Source organism: Prionailurus viverrinus, chromosome X (genome assembly GCF_022837055.1).
Source record: "Prionailurus viverrinus isolate Anna chromosome X, UM_Priviv_1.0, whole genome shotgun sequence".
Classification (NCBI taxonomy): Eukaryota; Metazoa; Chordata; class Mammalia; order Carnivora; family Felidae; genus Prionailurus; species Prionailurus viverrinus.
Window position 1 is genome coordinate 102,669,778 of NC_062579.1, and position 13,994 is coordinate 102,683,771.

At 41.9% G+C, this 13,994-nt stretch overlaps 1 long non-coding RNA gene across 1 annotated transcript in view; it reads left to right on the forward strand.

The window, feature by feature from the left end:
• Positions 1-11,570, forward strand: part of LOC125157249 (uncharacterized) — a 117,291-nt gene extending 105,721 nt beyond the window's left edge. Inside the window, exon 3 of the long non-coding RNA XR_007148925.1 lies at positions 10,367-11,570. This is a non-coding gene — a long non-coding RNA (uncharacterized LOC125157249). The remainder of the gene's footprint in view (positions 1-10,366) is intronic.
• The last annotated feature ends 2,424 nt before the right edge of the window (positions 11,571-13,994 follow it).

Here is a 13,994-nt window from a genome sequence, read left to right on the forward strand (position 1 = left end):
TAATTGCTGAGTTCCTCAGTGTATAGCACATTTTAGGTACTCTTTAGATTCTTATGGCCCTTAATGTGTTGGCAGAAAAGAAACTTGAGAAGGGCTAGGAGTCAGTGTACCTGTTCTGTGGGTGCCCTTGAGTAGTTCCCTTGCATCCCAAGGGGAAGTAGGGGAGCGAGCCCTATTTCAGTGGTTCCCAGCCCTGACTGCACACCTAAAATCACCAGAAGAGCTTTAAAAATGTAGATGCCAGGGCCTCATCTCCAGAAAATCTCATTTAATTGGTTTGGGGTAGGACTGGCCACAGGTGTTTTTTATTAGTCCTTCTAGTGTGTGGCCAGGGCTGAGAACCACTGCCCTGTAGTAATATAGGAATTCAATCCACTGGTGGTTGTGAGTCATATATGTTAGTATGCTAGAGAGTCATCTTTTTGTTTAACATATGGCTTTCTTGGTTCTACCCCAAGAGATCCTGAATCACTGGATTTGGCAAGATGCTTCAGCCAAGAATCTACATTCGTAATAAGCACATGATTCGGATGCAGTGGGTCCAAAGACCATGCCTCCAGAAACAGTACCATGGAGCCACTCCCTTTGTCCTCTGAAGGCACCTGGGTTAGCTTTGAGAATAGAAACCCAGCAAACAGCGTGGGTTCTTAAAATAGAACTGTTTCTATCCTCTTGCCATCAAACGCAAGCATGTTCATTTCTCTGGTGAGTGGTTCTATGGTGCCGAATTTTCACCTGCTTGATCATTCATTAGCTCAAGACTTATCTGAAATGCAGGCTGAGAACAACTAGTTGTTCTTTCTGTGATGCCACTGGTCCTATTAAGGCAATAGTCTCAAACATTTTTGATCCAATGACATTAGACAAAACACAATTGTTTCCTTTGCACCCAGCAGCCTTGCAAGGAAGTATGAAAGTCCAGTATTCTCATTTTGAAAAATGGGCAGTTTGAGGCAGAAACTGACCCTAAGGCAGGGCTGTATTAGATTGGGAAAAATCAAAGCCTTGATCTGATTTGTGTCAAAAGCACTTTAACATCTCTGACCTAATTTTTCCTTACTAATCCCCTTATGAAGCAAGGTGGGGCAGGTGTCATTCTCGTCCATCTTTGAAGCTTCAGGTTCCAGCTTAAGCAACCATTCCTTTGGGCTAAGTTTTGTCCTCTCCGTGGGTCTTTTCATGTGAAGATACTCCAGCAATAGGTTACATGGCATTGGATATTTTCAGCAGGTGGCTTTCTGTTTGCTAGGGGAGAAAACTGGCAAAGAGAGAGCACTGAAAACCAAATAAAAGGGAACCATTACCCAAAGGGGCAACCCCAAGAGAAGTGATTGTGGAAGAAGAATGTTCTAGATCAGTTTCATTTATTTCTCAAGTCACCTGGAGCAGGCCTTGGGACCCAAATGCAAATGAGGCAATTTGGGGACATTGCCATGTTTGCTGGAACTGTGTTCAAGGACACATTCCTCATTGATAGCAAAAATATTGAGATTTGAGAGAAAATAAATTGCTTTAAAATTAAAATACCATCAACCTACCATCTTCTCTTTTAAAAATGTTGACCTTTGGGAATGTAAAGTCTTTCAATACTAAATCAGTCTGGATGATATTGAATTATGCCCTTAACATAGGGAAGAGGCCCTCTTATCTTCCTCTTTGGAAAACGAAAGCTGTTCTCTATAACCACCCTCCTTTGTAAATTTGAAGAGTCATCTTTATTTTCCAGATTGTCTTCTCCTTATCACTGTGATTTGTATATTCCTTGAAAAGAGAGAGAGAGAGAGAGACAGAGAGAGAGAGACAGGGGTCAGGATCTAGCCTTAGTAATATGAGATGGAGTTTGGATAGAACCAAACAGAAAAATCTAGACTCAGAGTCCAGAGCTCAAGGAATCTCTGGAGTCTGAGAAAGTCTAAATATGGGTGCTTCACTGTGGAATCTGACATATGGGGGATGTTTACATGGAGATATGAGTTCATAGGGCTAGTTCAAAGCAAACTACTGGGCAATATGTACTCTTCACAGAGGTCAAGGTAGAACCCAGGGGCCAGGAGTTCCATGCAGGGTAACTGGGAGGTCAAGATCAGAAGATAATTGTCTTTATAGATGACAGGCTGTTCAGGCAGACGAATGCCTTACGGTGACCATCAGAGATAAGGTTATCAAGCTGTTCAAAGACAGTTGGGTAGGTAATCACATTAGCTGTTAGCCGCATGGATGTCAACAACTGGCACCTTAAACCTGAGACACAAATGACAGAAACATAGTTTGTGAGAAGTTGGGTCATAAGGGAAGAGCAGGATACCCCTGATTCAAGATTCATCCAAAGGACAGCTGAAGACCTGGGGTCTTGGCCCTAGCTCTGCCATTAACTCATAGTATGGGACCTAGGCAATTCACTCATATTTATCAAATGAAGGAGTCAAGATAGCTCAGTTCTAAACTGATATGGCACTCGTGTATTGCAGTGCTCTTAATCATTTGTCACTTGCAGTATGGAAGTGTTCATGACACTGAAGGAAATATGTCCTGCACAGGATTGTCATCTAGTATGTGGGTGCCAGGGGGAAAGGTCGAAACTTATTTATGTGGGGCACTGTTTCTCAAAATGTAATATGCTTACGAGTCACCTAGGGATATTGTTAAAAGGCAGATCCAGATTCGGTAGGTCTGGGGTGGAGTCTGAGGTTCTGCATTTCCCACAAGCTCTCAGCTGATGCTGATGTTGTTTGACCATGGGCCACACTATGAGTATCAAGTGGATGGTGGATCATGCCATCTGAAACTCTATGATCCTTAAGTCTAATTACTTACTATCTTCCTGTCCCTCCTTCTCTCAACTCTAGGTCAGTATTGGCCCCAGATACCAGGCTTTGATGCATCTGTTGGTGGGTGGGGCCCAGTAGGTAAAATGTGGAACTAGGAGGACCATTGCCCCAGTCTGACCCCAGTTGCCAGTCCAGTTGACGGTGTGCTGTATATAATATGCGTCAGCTGCCCTGACTCTGGGTTCCATGATCCTACTAGCTGTTGGCTTTGGTAGAGCTCCTTTGCCGCATCAAATTGGTGGACACGGTCGCCAGTGACATCCACTGGGGAAATTCATGGCATTATAGGGTGAGATAGCCCATTTGCATCAGAGAAGCAGGCCCTTAAAAAAAGAGAAAGAAACACTACTGGGGAGAAAGGATGGTCAATCCACTTGGGAAAATTTTCCAAGACCCCTTGCATTAAAATATCCATCTCACTTTACCTTTATGATTTCCTGAATAACCATTTTCTGTCTCAGACAGTGAGCTCTCCTTGTTTGATACTGTATGGCTGGGGCCAACCACAGCACACCATATAGGGTGGGTGTTCGGCAAATATTTGTTGAATGTATGACTGAACGAATGAACCAAGGAGTCAGAGCTTAAAGGAGTCTTACGTGGGGGATTCAGCAGGAGGAGCAACAGACCAGCGGGAGGCAGAGAGCAGGGAAGCATGCACTCATTCAGTCTTCTGAAGTGCCCCTGCCCTTGCACTCTCCTTTGTTGTTCAGTAATACACAACAGGATGCACCTGCCCAGACATGGGAACTCTAGCTGGGTAGCTAGGAAAGCTGATACAAAGCCCCTGTTAATTAAAAAGCATTTGCAACTGGAATTGTCTTCTGGCCAACACAAAGTGCCCTGCCTCTTGATGGATTTAATGTCTACATGTATTGAGAATATACAATGAACAGTCTCAGAATCATCTCCGAATCCTGAAGCCAGCAAAGGAAGCAAGATGTATGCAAAGTCACCCTGCTGTTATTTATCACGTCAAAGCAAAATATTAATGAATGGCCAGATGGCCAAGGAAATCAAGTATGTTTTTCTATGGGTTTGTTAATGAAAGTAATGCTTAAGCTTTTCTGCCCTAATTTCCTCTGGTCTATTACTTGGTCCTACCTATCTCTGTTCTAGCCAAGTAATAGCACGAGTGCCCATGCTGGAACTTTCAGAATGATGTACTCAAACAATGTAAACCAAGCTTTGCAACCTCTAGGGAATTTTCCATTTTGAAAAAGGACACTAATTAAACCAGTGGAATGGATAGAAGAGACGATGAGGGAGGATGAAGCGGAGCTGGGAGGGACTTCTCATGGATTTTACCTGGATGTCGTGTAGGTAAGCCACCACACCTCTCTGCTATGCCTGTTTGCTAGGACCCCACTAGCCCCACTACTCAGATTTGCCATCAGGAGATAAAAACAATGTGTCATGGCCAGTGGAAATCCAATCGTTCTACAGTTGCATTTTGAAATTTGCCTAGGAAAAATCTCTCCAGTCGAAATATTGAGACAGATGAGGGCTGGTGTCTGTTTGGCTTAAAGGAGGATTCTTTTGTGGCCTTCTGGAAGCACTGCATGACCTGACCCTCCACGCAGACAGACTGAGGTCCAAAAAGACCAGAGAAGCCGGCAAGTGTATTGTGAGCTTTTAATTGAGAGATCAGTGTGCTCCCCTGTGACCAAAGCCCGAACTGCAGCCACAGGAGAGGAGACCCAGACCGGTGGTTCTTCCTGCTAAAGCCTCACCGTAATTACTGTGTGGCTGCTTTGTTTTCCAGGGCAGAGGCTAAAGGGGAGGATATTTAGAAGAGCATCAGAGGAAAATCTAAATTCTGCTTCCAGCATTACTAATCTTCCCTGTTGAAAATTAGCAACTCTTTAGTAAAACCCTTGATAGAGCACCATTAGGGTTTATGTGTGACAAAGAGTAGCTACTAATGGCCCTTAATGATGAGTAAGTGGATTGTTCAGAATATTACTTATTTAATGAAAAGTAATGGCTGTCTCACTGCAGCGAGGAGAGAGATGCTAAGTGGCCTCTTCACATGTATGTCCCTTTTAGTGCTAGCCTTTGTCAGAGCCCACACACTTGAGAGACTCTAAACAAAAAAGACTCATCTTCACCTGGTAACAACCACTATAGAACGCACCCAGAAATTGCTTTCGGTCCATTTTCCAAATGCTCCTTGGTGCTTCCAACCAATTGTCAACCTCTTTGTGGTTCTAAAGTTTGGAGACCATTGATCCAATGGAAATGGACCAGAGAGTAAGGAAGTCTGAGTTTTTCCCCCTCTGAATCAAATCTCCACTAATAGCAGGATGATGTCAATGATGGCATCTGTATCCTCATCTAGAAAACAAGAGGCTTGGGCTCAAGGGCCTTAAAGGCCTGTTCTTACAAGTTCAGTGTTCCATGTTCCCGAGCTTCATTCAGTTTGTAACTGGAAAGGTGATATTGCTAAAGCACACACTTGAAACATGAAATCGATTGATTGATTGATTGATTGATTGATTGGAGGCAAAAAAAAAAAAAAACACTTTAAAGGCTTGCTGGCTTCTGCATTGATTCAGCATGCCAGAGTGAGGGAGTAGCACCCTAACACTCTTCTTGCCCAAAAAGTATTTGAGAACTGCTGCCTCTTCATTATCTCATTGGATTATTCGTGTCTTAATTCCACAACTTTCCCCAGTCTGGTGATATATGCACAAACGCATTTATCAAAGTACAACAGGAAGAATACGGAAATGGCTTTAAAGTCCCACAACAGGGAAATTATTAAGTAAATTATAATATATCAGCTTGGTAGAATAGCAGGCAGCTGCTGAAAATGATAGACAAGAAGTTGTGTAACAACAGGAAGGGGTATTTATAAAACACTAGAAGCTTTCAAAAGGAGAACACAGCATTGTAGATTTACCATGATTATAACCATAAATTATGTAAGTATATAGATAAAGTTTGAAAGGGAATGCGGGGAAATGAAAATAATTATATTTAGTTGGCAGAGGTTGAAAACATTTTATTTTAAAATGTCCTTTACTGTGGTTATAACATTATTTTAACAATTTTTTGAAGAAAACCAAATTATAAGTGGATCCTATCTTAAAAACAGATTATAAGCCTGAGATTCTTCTGTAAGTCAGATGTCTGGCACACCAAAATATTATTCATAGTGGTTGTGGGGAGTCTCAAATGATTTCAAAATATGCTGCTGGAGTTAACCAAAATATAACTTAAAAACTATGAGTTTTCAGGGGCACCTGGGTGGTTCAGTCGGTTAAGCGTCTGACTTTGGCTCAGGTCGTGATCTTGCGGTCCCTGAGTTTGAGCCTCGCATCGGGCTCTGTGCTGACAGCTGAGAGCCCGGAGCCTGTTTCGGATTCTGTGTCTCCGTCTCTCTCTGTCCCTCCCCCACTCATGCTCTGTCTCTCTCTCAAAAATGAATAAACATTAAAAAAAAAAAAACACCATGAGTTTTCAGTTGAAAAAGTAGTATAAAACTACAACATTGCAATAAAATAGAAAGGAGACATTTTTACTTCTCTTGAATGCTGGTGGTACTTAAGAAAAAGCAGGTTTCATTAAAGGAAGATGATAAAGGTAGGCAGGTACTTCTGTTGACATTCTGAAGGGGTCTTTGGACAGTTTCAAGGATGTTAACAGCTTCAGGCGCCGGTTCTTTGTATAATTTCATATCATAATTTATACATTTCTCTTTGATTCAAGTGCATCACTATCATTATGCTCATGCATGATGAGAGTCTTTTCTTCTTCCTTTTGACACATAAATGAGATGAGTATAGAGGGAGACAAAGAAAAAAAAAGAAAAGAGAAAGAAAGTTTTGGGAAGTAAACCCAGAGCTGAGAAAGAAAGAAGCAACTAAAAGGTGGTTGAAGCAGATATAACCCAAAATTCAAGAAAGAGACTGAAATGAAATTATATAGATAAAGACAAGACCAAGTTTATTTCTGGTGATCTAGCAGAGCAGAATAACTATCTTGACTGATCCTCCTGCCTTAGACACACACGCACAGACACGCACACACACACACAAACTAAAAATGTTAACTGAAATATTCTAAACATCATCAAAGTATCAAGGAAAAAGAGTTACTAGTTACCAAGCTAAAATGTGAGTGAAGGCTGGAACAGAGAAGTAGTGGGGCATTCTTTGTAATTCTGAACTAAAGACATTTACTGAACTTGGAGAATCTCAATATGAATTTTCATGGCCTCTTGAGGTGTGCTTGACAAAAGATTAAGCTCAGAGCCATCCAAGGTGGGGAATCTAATACTGATTATATAATTACAATGCCTTGTGGAGTCAAAAGAACAGAACTAAATATATATATATATGTGTATATATATATATACACATACACACACATATATATACATATACATATATACACGTGTATATATATATGTATATATATGTATATATATACGTATATATATACATATAGCAGGGCGCCTGGGTTGCTCAGTCGGTTAAGCATCCTACTTCGGCTCAGGTCATGATCTCACGGTTTGTGAGTTTGAGCCCCACATCGGGCTCTGTTGCTGACAGCTTGGAACCTGGAGCCTGATTAGGATTCTGTGTCTCCCTCTCTCTCTGCCCTTCCCCTGCTCACACTCTTTTTCTCTCTCTCTCAAAAATAAATAAACATAAAAAATAGAGAGAGAGCAAATATTTCTCCATCTCTCTATCAGAGGAAGAAGAAATGTAGTTATTATTACAAGGTCTAGTAATTGTCTGGGAGAGTAAGAAAATGATCAAAATATTTTTGGTAAGTTAAATCTGCACATAGCCACTTCAAAGATAACCGTTAAAAGCATCAAACAGAGTCCATAACTTCTAAATTAGTAGAAGAGAAAATGCAATGATAAAATATATTTCATCTATCTAAAATAATGGAGAAAGAAACGCAGAACAGGTATATAAAAGAAACAGAAGAGCTGAGACCATTGGAAAGCACAAAACAATACGGTAGATAGAAATCCAAAGAGATCACTAATTATATCAAATGTAAGTGGGCTAAAAGCTCTAGCTAATAAGAAAGATGTTCAGGTTAGATTAGTAAAACGATCAACTAAATGTTGTTTATAAGAGCCACATCAGAAAGATAGAGACAGACGGTTGAAAGTAAAATATGGAAAGTTATGCCATGAACATGCCAGCAAGATGAAATACGGTGTAGCTAGCTTACTATCTGTTAAAATAGACTTGAGGCACAAAGTATTTCTAAAGATGAAGAGGGTCACTTCGAAATAACAATAAGCTTAATTTGCAAGACTGATAGGACAGTTGTGAATTTGTATCTCCTAACCTCTCAAGAATATAAATGACCTATAAAAAATAGAAAAATTCACAATAGTGGAAGGTTTTTAAGCACAGCTCTCTCTCAGTAATACACGGAACAAGCAGACCAAAAAAAAAAAAATACAAAAGACCTAAATAACATGCATAACAAATCATATTAAGAGACAGGTTGAGATTGTAACACCCCCCAAATTATAAAATACACATTTTCCAAAGGATGCGTAGAACATTTATATAAAATTATACCTTCAACATATGTTCAATCTTCAAAACCACACAATTCACTTTATCTCATAGCGATGCAATAAAGCCAGAAGTCAATAACCAAAAGATAATTGGAAAATACATTTGTAAATTAAGAAACACGTTAAGGGGGCAAAACAACAGGTTATAACGAAAATGAGAAATTAATTTGAACTGAAGTGTAATGAAAGCTACAACGATAGACTACTAGATGTGCATGAGATTGGCAAGAAGGGAGTAGTCTTACAGTGCTGACTGCTGGTGAGTCTGCAGAGCAGTGGGAACTCTCCTGCACTGATGGAAACCTAAATCGGTACATCAGCATAAAAAGGAAACAGTTACCTACGTGGACACAGCCCTGGGTCCCAGTGATTCCACTCCTGGGTATATACCCTGGAGACCTGTGCTCCTGTGTCCCAGGAGATGTGCACAGGAATGTTCTTAGCATTGTTGTTTGTAATAGCTCAAAACTGGAAGTAGCCCAACTGTTGTTAGCAATGACATCGGTGATGCTGCCGCTGAGAATAATAATGTGGGTGAAGAAATTGCGGCACATTTTAAAATGGAATGATGCATGGCAGTCAAAGTGAATGAACTACCCGTACGTGCAGCAACATGGGTCGGTCTCACAAACAGAAAGAGGGAACCATGTCATTCATAAATGCATACTGTATAATTCCATTTACATAAAGTTTTTTTTTAAGGCGGGCACCCTAAACTTCAGAGATTCATGCCCAACGGGGACTAGTAGAAACTTAAGCAAGGGAATAATTGGCACAAAGCTAGCACAGTGGGTCCCCCTGTGAGGAGAGACTGTGATTGAAGCAGAGGGAGCTTCTGAAACATTGGCCCTATTCTGATGTTCTCACTGTTAGGAGATACAAATCTACAACTCTCTTTTTATTCTTGCGAATTAAGCTTATCGTCATTACGAAGTGACCTTCTTCATCTTTAGAAATACTTTGTGCCTCAAAGTCTATTTTAACAGATACTAAGCTAGCTATACCATATTTCTTCTTGTTAGCATGTTCATGGCCTATCATTCCATATCTTAATTTCACCATTTCTGTCTCTATCTTTCTGATGTGGCTCTTATAAACAACATTTAGTTGATCGTTTTACTAATCTAACCTGAACATCTTTCTTATTAGCTAGAGCTTTTAGCCCACTTACATTTGATATAATTAATGATCTCTTCAGATTTCTATCTGCCATATTGTTTTGTGCTTTCCAGTGGTCTCAGCTCTTCTGTTTTTGTTTTTTTTTTATACACCGGTTCCGTATTTCTTTCTCCATTATTTTAGATGGATTAAATATATTTTATCATTCCATTTTAACTGGGGTGAAAGTTGCATGGGTGTTCTCTAGGATATCCTTTAAAATATGCTCATGTTTCACATGAACGTCTGCAAGTGTGATATGCTTCATAAAAATTAAATCTGGGGTGCCTAGGTGGCTCAGTTGATTAAGCGTCTGACTTCGGCTCAGGTCATGATCTCAGGTTTCGTGGGTTTGAGTCCCTCCTTGGGCTCTGTGCTGACTGCTTGGAGCCTGGAGCCTGCTTCCGATTCTGTGTTCCCCTCTCTTTTTGTCCCTCCTCCACTTGCACCCTGTCTCTCAAAAAAATGAATGCATGTCACAAAATTTTTAAAAAAGTAAATATATTAATTTTTAAAAGCATCAAGAAAAGAAAGGGCCACTTCCTCTTTCACTTCATTTTTCACTCATTCATCAAGGACTCACTGAACAAATACTGAGTTCTTACTACATGTCAGGTATTGTTCTAGAGAAAACACTGGCGATACAAAAAAGAAGACAAAATCTCTGTCTGAAACCTTTGCGTGGCCAATGGCAGAGAATCTAACTCAACCTGGCCACATACCTGAAAGGTACAGAGGCAGACTGAGTCTCAAATAGGTTTTGATCTAACAATTCAACCATGTCACCAAGGTTCTTTTTGTCCCTCTTTTCTGTCCTCTGCAGTGTCAGTTTTATCTTCTGGTTTTCCATGATGCCTTCGAGCAGGGTCAGATGGTTCCCTACTGGCTATAAACGGCTATAGCAGCCCCAAGCCTCACATCTTCATACTCATGGAAGAGCAAACGTCCTGAGGTTTACCAGAATTGGATGAGCTGAAGCCGGGGTTATATTCCCATTTCTGAAACAATCAGAAGAACTTCAAGAGGGGGAGCAAATTGATGCGGCTGGGCCTGGAGTAGGTAATGAGTTCAACGTATTCAGTCCAAGCGTGTGGCTGAAAATCATATTTGCACTGCTCCCCGAATCGTGAATCAGAAGCTGTTGCCAGCAGAATGGAAGTTAGAAAAGCAACTAAAATCGTTCTCTGTGGTCCCTGGATCATGGAGCACACATTCTTGGGACGGTGGGGGAATCGGAGAAGAAATAAGCCAACAAATAAGCAAGATAGACATGGTGATAAATGCTTTGATGGTCCTAGAATAGGATGTGGTCTCCAAGAAAACAGATTTATATTTGTTTTGCTCTTTCCAATATCCCACCTGCCTAAGCCAGTGCCTAGCACACATCAGCCCAAAGTAAATGTTTGTTGAGTTGAATTGCATGAAATAATAAGGAGGGTAAAATGATAATCGTTGCTCTGTATCATGCCTCTCTGCTCCCAACCAACTGCTTTCCTTGGGTCTCCCTTGTCAGCGACATGCCTTGGCTTCTGCTCTCCTTCCCACCTGGGACCTACTCCTTTCCCCCACTGTGTGTCCAGGTCCTACACATTGTTCCCAACTTTGTCAAAATTCCATCTTCTTCAGGTGCCTTCCATGACATACCTGCTGCTCTTTAACTTCCTCCTGACCATCCTCTGCTCCACCATGGCATTTATCAGCAATGTGCCCTTTAGCCCTAGGTTTTATTAGACTTGGTAATTTGCCAAATGTTCTTTTATAACATTAACTAACACAATTTTATCTTTACATGCCTTAAAATCCCGAACAGAGCATGATCTATCTGTAGATAGGCATTGGTTGTTTTTTCCCTAGCTTAGCCATTTACTAGGTATATATGAACCTGGGTAAATGATTCGCTGCTCTGAGAGTCAATTTCCTGATCTGTAACATGGGGGTTGTACCTCCCTCGTGAGGCTGCTCTGAGTACTGAGGTTATGTATGCCACCTCCACATGGTAGGTACTTGATAAACAGGGGTGATGATGAAGAAGAAGGAGGACGGAGGGGAGGAGGAGGGAGAGGAGGAGGCAGGGGAGGAGGAGGAGAAGGAGAAGGAGAAAGCAGCTTTGATTTCACCATCAGCAGGAAGGCACTCGCTGAAGCATGGCAAGCTAAGTGACCACACCGCTGAACTGAAGGAACGGAGAGGAAGGGAGAGGCAGGAGCCTAGCAGCCAGTGCCCGACACAGCCATCCCTTACAGCCCTGGCGCTCACGCTGAACTAACAAGCACCTAATTGACTCAAATGATGGTACGTGTGAGCCTCGGCGGGTGCTGGATGAGCTGCCGCCGGGGGCGGAGGCGCTGCTATTATGCTAATTCTTGTGCATCCCACGGGTCAGAAAAGAACAGATACTTCATCCGCCATGGGAGGAATGGCAGCAATTAAGGCAGTCACGATGCCATGAAGTGGTATTAACGAAACAAATGAGGACTCTGTCTCTGGGTAAAATCACTCCGGTCTTTTGGGGGGAAAAATCCCTGCCTAAATAAATTGTTTACTTTTTCGCAGCCATGACTGCTCAATTAGATCATTCATGAGCATGGTGTCCCCAAATGTAAAGAGTGAAATGGACAGGCTTTCCTCTAATCCCTGCTTCTCTACCAGCTGGCTCGTTGGGCTTAGAGTACACCTGCTCCCTCCTCAGCTACAAACTTTCCAACCCCTCAGCCAAGTCCACCCCATCCAGCTCTGCTTTCCACCGCAGATGAGATTTGGGGCTAGGGAAGGTCACTACTGAGCAATCAGGTCAAGTGAGTTAGTGCCTGAGGTCCTGACCTGCACGTACGGCTGGCTGCAAAAACTTTCTCGAACGTGTTCCAGGTATGTTCATTCTAGTGGTTGAAATGAGATTGACCTGATTTAAAATTTGCCCATTTGTGAGTTTTGTGACTTTCAGCAAACACTTAACTTCTTTAGTGGAAAAAAATAAGATCTGCCTTATAAAGTAGTTATGAGAATCAAATATGATGAAGCATGCCTGGTGTTCGGCATAGTGCTTGGCACAAATTAAGTATCAATGAACGTTAGCTTTTATTATAATTATTGGCAGGGGCAGTGGTGATATCGAAAGCAATGGCTTTGACCAAAGAGCTGGAGGGACTGATTTGCTCGTCTAGGTAGGTCTGTAGCTGCTCAATCAGGCTGGCCTTTGAGGAGAATCGGCTAGCTTCAGAGACCACAAGGGAGCCGGTATACCTGCAATTTAAAAGAGAAAGTATTTTCTGTAAAGTCTTAGTTGTCAGTATCTGAGAGGTAGATTTAGTTCCTGGCAGCCCCAGGAGCTTAGCTGGACCAATAGTTGTGACCAGGTACAGGTGGATCAGCACCCAGAGTATTTCAGGATCGGCACGGGTCAGTATCCTGGTCCTATGGCTCAGTGGTAACTTGCAGGAAGATTACTCACACGTACAGTAAGCCTCTGACCCCAGGCCTCATCTGCTCCCCTGTTAATCAGTCTGTCAGTCAGGTCCTGCAAGAAACAGATACCGAGACGGGAAATCCAATGTGCAAAGATTTCATTAGAGGAAACACCTGTGAGAGAAAATGGGGGTGCAGAGCCGGAGAGGCTGGGAACAGCCTTGGATCACGATGTAAGTCTGACCCTGTGAAGCGAAGGAGAGAGGTCAGACCGCACAAAGGATCTCAGAGCACCGTAGCCGGGGCCCTTGGCCGATTATGTTCTCTGTGGTTGGAAGTCTGCAATGCATATTATCACGGCTGCCACAATCGATGACAGGAAAAATATCTCAAAGACGAAATGATCAAATTTGCAGATGACACAGACGCAATGCTCGGAATCCTGTCCTCCACGGTTTTGAACATTTCCTTTTTCAGAGTGAGCCTGTTCACGAGCTCCCCACATGAACGTGCTAGGTTCTTGGGGCTCCTCTCTCTGTTCTTTCCATCATGACCCTTTGCGGTTATAGGCTCAGAATTACGTTATGACAGGTATAAGAGTTTATACTGTGGAGGAATACTTGCTGATGTGAAAAGAGAGTCAAGGCATATTTTTAATTTAAGAAAGACAGGTCACAAAACCTGTATTTATAGCATGATTTCCATTTTGTTCCAAGAATATCTATGCATAGGAAAAAATGTAGAAAGACAGAAGCATAACACTATTAATGGGGGTTATATATTTGGTTTTTACACTTTTTTTGTGCGTCTCTGTGATTTTGATTTTTCCACAGCGAATGTGTTTTACTTGGAAGACATTCCCAATGCTTTGCAACTATCTTCCAAAGGCTGGGGTTCACCTCTGACTGGTTTGGCCTCTTTGTAAGGGATGCAATGACAAAGCAGGTTATCTCAAGACTTGTCACTATTTTCAACCACCTTCTTGGCTTTTGGACTCTTTCCCTGCTGTGACCATTGAGAACTTCTGACCCCCTGCATAGGTCACAACC